The sequence below is a fragment of the Carcharhinus amblyrhynchos genome, unplaced genomic scaffold (genome assembly GCF_965287045.1).
Source record: "Carcharhinus amblyrhynchos unplaced genomic scaffold, sCarAmb.v2.hapA scaffold_405, whole genome shotgun sequence".
Taxonomy (NCBI): Eukaryota; Metazoa; Chordata; class Chondrichthyes; order Carcharhiniformes; family Carcharhinidae; genus Carcharhinus; species Carcharhinus amblyrhynchos.
In genome coordinates, this window is record NW_027650145.1 from 10,113 (window position 1) to 20,224 (window position 10,112).

Genomic DNA, 10,112 nt, shown 5'->3' on the forward strand with positions numbered 1-10,112 from the left:
GATGGTTAGATTGTCTTCTGTTGGAGGTCGCCATTGACTGGTTGGATGATCCGATGTTCTCATTGTTCCGGAACTCTCTCCGCAGTGTCTCGGAGTGGGAACGGAGAGCTTGTCTCTGCCCACGATGGGAGGACGGGGCTTCTACTGGGTGGTGTCTCTCCCCCGGAGAGACCGCGATTGCCCACCCAGTGCCTGGTGGGAGATGGACATGGGCGGTGACCGAGGCCCCGGGCACATGAGGGGGTGGTACCAGCCTCTACCCCACCAACACCCGTCCCCTCCCTTCCCCTTCCCCCTCTCCCACCCACCCGGATTGGGCCATCTGAGACTAACCCGTAGATCCGAACTTGTGGCTGCAGCCAATCACACAAGCTCGAGTCTGCGGGTCTGTGTCGGCATGGCAACAGCAGCCAAATCACCCCGGCGACACCTGGAGACCGTGGCGGGGTGGGGGGGGGGGGGGGGGGGGGGGGTCGGTGGGGGGGGGGGGGGTGGTATTTGGTGGTGGGGGAGGGAGATTTCACATGGAGGGGATATGGAGGCTCGGGATTGGGCCTCAGGCTTGGGGTCAGGGGTCAGGGGCCAGGTTTGGGGTCGGGGTCAGGGGGCTGGGCTCACAGCGACAGGCTGCGAGGGGGCATCGTGAATCCTGGCCCCCGTTCCCTCAGCGGAGGAGGCCCTTCAGCCCATCCACCCTTGCTGCTTTCCCCATGATGCTCCACTGCAAAGCCTCCCACAGCCAATCAGGGACTTGGCTTTTGAAGAGTGTTGTAATGCAGGAAACTCAGCGGCCAATTGGCGCACAGCAAGATCCCACAAAACAGCAGTTTCCTTTTCAGTGGTGTTGGTTGAGGGATAAATATCGTGCCCAGGACAGAAGGGACAACTCCACCCACCCACCGCGCCACCGCCTGAACCTCCACCCACCGCGCTGCGCCACCGCCTGAACCCCCACCCAATCGCGGGATCTTTCACACCCACCCTGAGAGGTAGAAGGAGCCTTGGCGGTTCGCACTGCTGCCTCACAGCGCCAGGGACCCGGGTTCGATTCCCGGCTTGGGCCACTGTGCATACGGACTCTGCACATTCTCCCCGTGTCTGCGTGGGTTTCCTCTGAATGCTCCGGTCTCCTCCCACAGTCTGAAAGACGTGCGGGTTAGGGTGCATTGGCCGTGCTAAATTCTCTCTCAGTGTAACCCGAACAGGCACCGGAGTGTGGCGTGTAGGGGATTTTCACAATAACTTCATTGCAGTGTTAATGTAAACCTTGCTTGTGACACGAATAAATAATCTTAAATTTTAACTTTTAACTTCTTCAGTGTCTCACCCTAAAAGACGTCATCTCTGACAGTGCGGCACTCCCTCAGCACTGACCCTCTGACAGTGCGGCACTCCCTCAGCACTGACCCTCTGACAGTGCGGCACTCCCTCAGCACTGACCCTCTGACAGTGCGGCACTCCCTCAGCACTGACCCTCTGACAGTGCGGCACTCCCTCAGCACTGACCCTCTGACAGTGCAGCACTCCCTCAGCACTGACCCTCTGACAGTGCGGCACTCCCTCAGCACTGACCCTCTGACAGTGCGGCACTCCCTCAGTACTGACCCTCTGACAGTGCAGCACTCCCTCAGCACTGACCCTCTGACAGTGCGGCACTCCCTCAGCACTGACCCTCTGACAGTGCGGCACTCCCTCAGTACTGACCCTCTGACAGTGCGGCGCTCCCTCAGCACTGACCCTCTGACAGTGCGGCACTCCCTCAGTTCTTTCTCCTCATTCACTCTATCCATCGCCCCCTGCCCCCATCTCGTGACCCTGAAATCCTCGATTCAATCTCCCCCTTAACCTTCCCTGCTCCCAGGGGATTGCTCCCAGTTTCTCCCAGGCTCCCCATGTGAAGTGAAGCCTCCTCATCCTGGGGAATGTTGTGATAAATCTCCTCTCTCCCCCTTTCTGAGGCCTTAACGCCCTTCCCCAAGTGCGTGCGCTGCTCACTGAGTCAAGCCAGAGATTTGGAAGGGGTTGACAGCCCGTTTTGTCCCCTGTTCTAACTCTGACCAGGATGTGGAGGTTGCCAGGGTTGGACTGGGGTAAACACAGTGAGAACTCTCACAACACCAGGTTAAAACCCAACAGGTTTATTTGGTATCACAACCTTTCGGAGCGCTGCCCCTTCATCAGGTGAGTGAAATCCCACTAACCTGATGAAGGGGCCGAGCCCCAAAAGCTTGTGATGCCAAATAAACCTGTTGGACTTTAACCTGGCATCTCCACATCATATTTACCTCTGACCACCAGTAAATGGCGCTGTCGAGCCATTGTTTTGAACATAGCTCCACACTGCTCCCTGCTGCTGACTCCCGGTACTGACCGCCGATGGTCAACTCTTAAAGGGACACTTCCACATCCTTGTCACTCCCCAGCATTTGCCAGCATCGTAGAATCCCTACGGTGCAGCAGGAGGCAATTCGGCCCATTGAGCCTGCACTGACAACAATCCCACCCAGGCCCCATCCCTGTAACCCCAAGCATTTACCCTGCTAATCCCCCTGACGCTAAGGGTCCATTTAGCACGGCCAATCCACCTAACCCGCACATCTTCGGACTGTGGGAGGAAACCGGAGCACCCGGAGGAATCCCGTGCAGACACAAGGAGAATGTGCAGACTCCGCACAGACAGTGACCCGAGGCTGGAATCGAACCTGGGTCCCTGGCACGGTGAGGCAGCAGCACTAACCAGTGTGTTACCATTACCACCAGTCAGTTCTTAAGGCCTGTATCACACCTCACCCCCTCCTCCCCTTCCCGTCAGCCCTCTTGACCCTCTCCAACACTCCCCTCCCGTAATAGGTCCACTCGTCGATCACTCACACTCTGAAATCCACCAGCTATTCGACCACGGAATGAATCACATTTGGATCTGATGCTGCCTCCCTGTTCTTCCCCCACAACCCACCCACCCGCGAGTTGGCCCGAATTATCCCTCTGCCAGCAGCACTTAACTGAGAACAGACACGATCAGAGGCGTCTGTGGGATCGACCTGTGCGCAAGATGGCTGCTGCAGCGCTCAAAAATCAAAGCAGCTGTGCCATTGGCTGTTGGGTCCTCCAGCGTCTCCCGAGGGATGCCCTCGATTGCTGAGACGCCGCGAGCAGTGGGTGAGGAAAGGGGGGAGGTGAGGGGTGGGGGGAGGGCTGGAGGGGAGAGGGAGTGGGGGGGAGGGCTGGAGGGGGGGGAGGGAATAGGGGGAGCTGGAGGTGGGAGGGAGTGGGGAGAGGGAAGAGGGAGTGGGGGTGGCTGGAGGGTGGAGGGAGTTGGGGAGAGCTGGAGGGCTGGAGGGGGTAGTGGTGGGAGGGCTGGAGGGGAGAGGGAGTGGGGGGGGAGCTGGAGGGGGGAGGGCTGGAGGGTGGAGGGAGGGAGAGGGGTTTATCTTGCTGTCTGGCACTGCGGAGGATGATCCATCGGCTGCCCGTGGGCCCCGGGGTGAGGTAGTAGGTTGTATAGTTCAGAGTAACACCACAGGAGATAGCTGTACAATCTGCTAGCTTTCCCCGGGACCCCACGCTCTCGACTGCCGACCTCCCCCCACCCCACCCCACCCCACCTCCCCCCGACCGTTTCCCTCCTTCACCTTGGGAAACAGAGGCCCCGGATCCGACAGGGTGCTGACTCGGAGCTCTGGATGGAGAGGACTGGACGGAGAAGCGGGGCCACCAGTCCCAGAATGGCGGGGGAGGGGCTGGTTAAATCCAGAATGTACCAGCGGAAGGACGGGTAAGTGGATTGTGGTTCAGTCATGTCCTCTCGGGAAGGAAATCTGCCATCGTTACCCGGCCTGGCCTACATGTGACTCCAGATCCACAGCACCCCACCCCCCCACCTCAGAAACGTCCCAGCGAGACGCTCCGTTCACGGGGTAATTAGGGATCTAATGGGTGCTGGCCCCGCACACCATGAAGGAATTAAAATTCACTAAATCACCAACTGTAGCCTCTAAACCCCTCCTGTAAACTCCATCGCCCCCACGTTCCGGTTTTCCTGAAAGCCCATCCCCCTCTTCACCGCCACAGATCTCCATTCCTTCTCTCCCAAACACTGCTGGCCCCATGTCCCAACTCACAGCGAGGGTCCTAAACCCAACCCACCTCCAGCACCCCTCCCTAATCCACACTTACTCTCATCCCCTCCCTATCTCTGTAACCTCCTCCAGCCCCTACACCCCCTCCCTATCTCTGTAACCCCCTCCAGCCCCTACACCCCCTCCCTATCTCTGTAACCTCCTCCAGCCCCTACACCCCCTCCCTATCTCTGTAACTTCCTCCAGCCCCCTACACCCCCTCCCTATCTCTGTAACCTCCTCCAGCCCCTACACCCCTCCCTATCTCTGTAACCTCCTCCAGCCCCTACACCCCCTCCCTATCTCTGTAACCTCCTCCAGCCCCTACACCCCTCCCTATCTCTGTAACCTCCTCCAGCCCCTACACACCCCCTCCCTATCTCTGTAACCCCCTCCAGCCCCTACACCCCCTCCCTATCTCTGTAACCTCCTCCAGCCCCTACACCCCTCCCTATCTCTGTAACCTCCTCCAGCCCCTACACCCCTCCCTATCTCTGTAACCCCCTCCAGCCCCTACACCCCCTCCCTATCTCTGTAACCTCCTCCAGCCCCTACACCCCCTCCCTGTCTCTGTAACCTCCTCCAGCCCCTACACCCCCTCCTATCTCTGTAACCTCCTCCAGCCCCTACACCCCCTCCCTATCTCTGTAACCCTCCTCAGCCCCTACACCCCCTCCCTATCTCTGTAACCTCCTCCAGCCCCTACACCCTCCGGAGATCTCTGCGTTCCTCCAATTCCGGCCTCTTGAGCTTCCCCCGATTCCCATTGCTCCGCCATTGGGGGCCGTGCCTTCAGCTGCCTGGGGGGGCCCTAAACTCTGGAATTCCCTCCTGAATCTCTCCACCCTTCTCTTTGTCTCTCTCTTTCTCTCTCTCTGTCTGTCTCGCCTCCTAACTTCTCTCTTTCTCTGTCTCCCTCTCTCTCTCATTCACTGTCTCTCTCTCTCTAACCTTCTCTGTCCATCTGACTCTCTCTCTCTCCGTGATTCTCTATCTCTCTCTCTTCCTCTGTCTCTCTTTCTCTCTCTCTCTCTCTCTGTCTCTGACTCTCTCTCTGATTCTCTGTGTGTCACTCTGTCCTTGTTCTCTGTCTATCTCTCTCTCTCTTCTCTGTATCTCTCTCCCTCTCTCTCATTTTCTTTCTGTATCTCTCTCTCACTCGCCTCTTTGTCCCTCTGACTCTGTCTCTCCCCCTCTCTCTCCCCCTCTGTCTGTCTCTCCCCCTCTGTCTGTCTCTCCCCCTCTGTCTGTCTCTCCCCCTCTGTCTGTCTCTCCCCCTCTGTCTGTCTCTCCCCCTCTGTCTGTCTCTCCCTCTCTGTCTGTCTCTCCCCCTCTGTCTGTCTCTCCCCCTCAGTGTCTGTCTCTCCCCCTCAATCTGTCTCTCCCCCTCTGTCTCTCTCTCCCCCTCTGTCTCTCTCTCCCCTCTGTCTGTCTCTCCCCCCTCTGTCTGTCTCTCCCCCTCTGTCTGTCTCTCCCCCTCTGTCTGTCTCTCCCCCTCAGTCTCTCTCTCCCCCTCAGTCTCTCTCTCCCCCTCAGTCTCTCTCTCCCCCTCAGTCTCTCTCTCCCCCTCAGTCTCTCTCTCCCCCTCAGTCTCTCTCTCCCCCTCAGTCTCTCTCTCCCCCTCTGTCTCTCTCTCCCCCCCGTCTCTCTCTCTCCCCCCCCGTCTCTCTCTCTCCCCCCCCCCGTCTCTCTCTCTCTGTATCCTTCTCTCTGTCTCTCTCTCTATGTCTCTCTCTCTCTATGTGTGTCTCTTCTATGTGTCTCTCTCTCTGTCTCACTCTCTGTCTCTTTCTCTCTCTCTCTATCTCTCTCCCTCTCCCTCTGTCTCTCTCCCTCTCTATGTTGCTCTCTCTGTCTCTCTGTCTCCATCTCTTTCTCTCTCTCTCTCTTCCCCCTCTGTGTCTCTCTCTCTCCTGTTTCTCTTTCTCTCTCTCACTGTCTCTCTCTATCTCTACCGCTCTCTTTCTCTCTCTGTATCTCCCTCTATCTATCTTTCTCTGACTCCCTCTGTCTGTCTCAACCCTTGATTCTCTGTCTCTCTCTCTCTGTGTCTCTGCCTCCCTTTCTCACCTGTCTCTCTCGCCTCCCTCTGTTCACCTGACTCTCTCCCTCACTCTCTCTCTCTCTCTCTCTCCCCCTCCTCATCTCTCTCTCTGTGTCTCACTCCTGCTCCCTCTGCCCTTCCCTTTGTCTCTTTCTCTTTCTGAATCTCCCTTTCTCGGTTTCTCCCTCAGTATCTCTGTCTGTTTTTCTCTACCCCCCCTCTCTCACTTTCCCTCTCTCTGTCCCTCTCTCTCTCTCTCTCCCTCACTCTCTCCCTCTCTCTCTCTCTCACTCTCCCTCTCTCTGCCTGTCTCTCTCTCTCCCTCTCCCTCTCTCTCCCCTCCCTCTCTCTCTCACTGTCTCTGTCCCTCTCTCTCGCTCTCCCTCTCCCTCTCGCTCTCTCTCTCTCCCTCTCCCTCTCTCTCTCTCTCCCTCTCTCTCTCACTGTCTCTGTCCCTCTCTCTCTCTCTCCCTCTCTCTGCCTGTGTCTCTCTCTCTCTCTGTATCGCCCCTCTCCTATTTGAACGCTGTCTACAATCAGATCCCATATTTTAAGTATTTAGTTGCACCGTCCCGGGAAACTCCTTCGATTGTTTGGGTTCAGATTACGATCAGTTTCCGCTCAGGTGAACCATGTTGGGGATGTACTGGGTTAAAGGTGCTATATAAATGCAAGTTATTGTTGCTGCGGCTGGAGGGTCACCATGGTAACCGCACCTTATTGAAATAATTCTGTCCCGAGCACAGAGAAAACGGGGAGGTTGAAATGTGGCGAAAATCCACAAACTAAACTATCCGAGTGACAACAGGAGGCCAAATCAAACGCCCTCCAGAGAGAGAGCCACACTGTCAGAGGGTCAGTGCTGAGGGAGTGCCGCACTGTCAGAGGGACAGTACTGAGGGAGTGCTGCACTGTCAGAGGGTCAGTGCTGAGGGGAGTGCCACACTGTCAGAGGGACAGTACTGAGGGAGTGCCGCACTGTCAGAGGTCAGTACTGAGGGAGTGCCGCACTGTCAGAGGGTCAGTGCTGAGGGAGTGCCGCACTGTCAGAGGGTCAGTGCTGAGGGAGTGCCGCACTGTCAGAGGGTCAGTGTGCGAGGAGTGCCGCACTGTCAGAGGGTCAGTGCTGAGGGAGCGCCGCACTGTCAGAGGGTCAGTGCTGAGGGAGTGCCGCACTGTCAGAGGGTCAGTGCTGAGGGAGTGCCGCACTGTCGGAGGGTCAGTGCTGAGGGCGCGCCACACTGTCAGAGGGTCAGTACTGAGGGAGTGCCGCACTGTCAGAGGGTCAGTGCTGAGGGAGCGCCGCACTGTCAGAGGGTCAGTGCTGAGGGAGCGCCGCACTGTCAGAGGGTCAGTGCTGAGGGAGTGCCGCACTGTCAGAGGGTCAGTATTTGGGGGATGAGAAGGGGGTTGGTGTGTGGGGAGGTGAATTCCTCCCGGTGTCCTGGGAATGATATCTGTCCCTGAAACGATATTCCTGAATAAAAAAACTGCTGACCTGGGTCATTCTCACATTGCTGTCTGTGGGATTGTGCTGTGTGCACACAATATCTGTGGGGTTCCCTGCAGTGATCTCCCTTCAGACGCCATCGCTTCCCTGGGGCTGACTTTGGGATGTGCCTGGAGTGGTTGGGGTGGTGGGGAGACTATCTCAGTTAAACTGGGGGGGGGGGGGGCGGGGGCTGTTAATCGGGACCATCCTTCACAGTGAGGTCTCCCCGATTCCTCGATTTCCCCATGCCCCGGGGAGGGGGTGGGGGGAGCTACCTCGAGATGATGGTCTGTCCTGAATCTCCCTACCCACCCCTCCAACCTCACCTCAGCCCCCTCCATCTCCCTCCAACCTCACCTCAGCCCCCTCCATCTCCCTCCAACCTCACCTCAGCCCCCTCCATCTTCCTCCAACCTCACCTCAGCCCCTCCATCTCCCTCCAACCTCACCTCAGCCCCCTCCATCTCCCTCCAACCTCACCTCAGCCCCCTCCATCTCCCTCCAACCTCACCTCAGCCCCCTCCATCTCCCTCCAATGTCACCTCAGCCCCTCCTTCTCCCTCCAACCTCACCTCAGCCCCCTCCAACCTCACCTCTGCCCCCCATCCCTCTCCGCCCAATCCCCCTCCGCCCCTGCCCCAGCGCTCTCACTCTGAGAAGTCCCGATTAAACTGTACAGTGTGAGAGACGTCAGCTTCCCGAGTCAGACTGTCTGTGACGGGCGCATCGATTAACCCCCAGCACACAGACTGCCCCTGAGAGACAGACAGAGAGAGAGAGAGAGAGAGGAGGGAGAGACAGAGAGGGAGCGAGGAGGGAGAGACAGAGAGGGAGCGAGGAGGGAGAGACAGAGAGGGAGCGAGGAGGGAGAGACAGAGAGGGAGAGAGGAGGCAGAGACAGAGAGGGAGAGAGGAGGCAGAGACAGAGAGGGAGAGAGGAGGGAGAGACAGAGAGGGAGAGAGGAGGGAGAGAAAGAGAGGGAGCGAGGGAGGGAGAGACAGAGAGGGAGAGAGGAGGGAGAGAAAGAGAAGAGTGAGAAACAGAGACGAGAGAGAGAGGAGTGAGAAACAGAGAGGGAGAGAGGGAGAGGCAGAGAGAGAGGAGTGAAAAACGGAGAGAAAGAGAGGAGGGAGAGACAGAGAGAGAGGAGGGAGAGACGAGGCAGAGATAGAGAGAGAGGGAGACGAGGCAGAGATAGAGAGAGAGGGAGACGAGGCAGAGATAGAGAGCGAAGGGGGAGAGGCAGCGAGAGAGAGGAGGGAGAGACAGAGAGACAGGAGGGAGAGGGAGAGGCAGAGATAGAGAGAGAGAAAGAGGCAGAGAGGGAATCAGAGAAAAGAGGGAGAGACAGAGAGAGAGAGAGAGGAGGGAAAGATACAGAGAGAGAGGAGGGAGAGAGAGAGAGAGACAGTGAGGAGGGAGACAGAGAGACAGATGCAGAGAAGCAATCTCCGTTCTCACCTCTGTTTCACATCTCTCTCTCTCTCTCTCTGTTGTTAAGGGAACAGTCATATCCATCTCTCACTGGCCACAGGGTTGTTGCTGGGCTGTTGGAAGGTGCTGAGTGGTCTTGCTGACTGAGGCAGCAGGATTTCTGCATTGCAGTGCTGTGTCTGACAGTCTGGCCACTGGTTGGGAATCGCTAACACCCTGAGTGTGTCGCTGTGTGAGTACTGGCATTATCCTCCATTGTTATATTGTCTGCTTTACTCATTTTAAATCCATTCCCTGAACCGAAAACTGGAGAAACAATTTACTATTGTGAATAATCTCTGTATTGTGCGTGAGTGAGACAGAGTGTGTATGTGTGAGCGTGAGACAGAGTGTGTATGTGTGTGAGTGAGACAGAGTGTGTATGTGTGTGAGTGAGACAGAGTGTGTATGTGTGAGCAAGACAGAGTGTGTGTGAGTGAGACAGAATGTGTGTGTGAGTGAGACAGAATGTGTGTGTGTGTGAGCAAGACAGAGTGTGTGTGTGTGTGAGTGAGACAGAATGTGTGTGTGTGAGTGAGACAGAATGTGTGTGTGTGAGTGAGACAGAATGTGTGTGTGTGAGTGAGACAGAATGTGTGTGTGTGTGAGCAAGACAGAGTGTGTGTGTGTGTGAGTGAGACAGAATGTGTGTGTGTGAGTGAGACAGAATGTGTGTGTGTGTGAGCAAGACAGAGTGTGTGTGTGTGTGTGTGCAAGACAGAGTGTGTGTGTGTGTGTGAGAGCAAGACTGTGTGTGTGTGTGTGAGCAAGACAGAGTGTGTGTGTGTGTGTGTGTGTGTGAGAGCAAGACAGAGTGTGTGTGTGTGAGTGAGACAGAGAGTGTGTGTGTGTGTGTGTGAGCAAGACAGAGTGTGTGTGTGAGCGAGACAGAGTGTGTGTGCGTGAGCGAGACAGAGTGTGTGTGCGTGAGCGAGACAGAGTGTGTGTGCGTGAGCGAGACAGAGTGTGTGTGCGTGAGCGAGA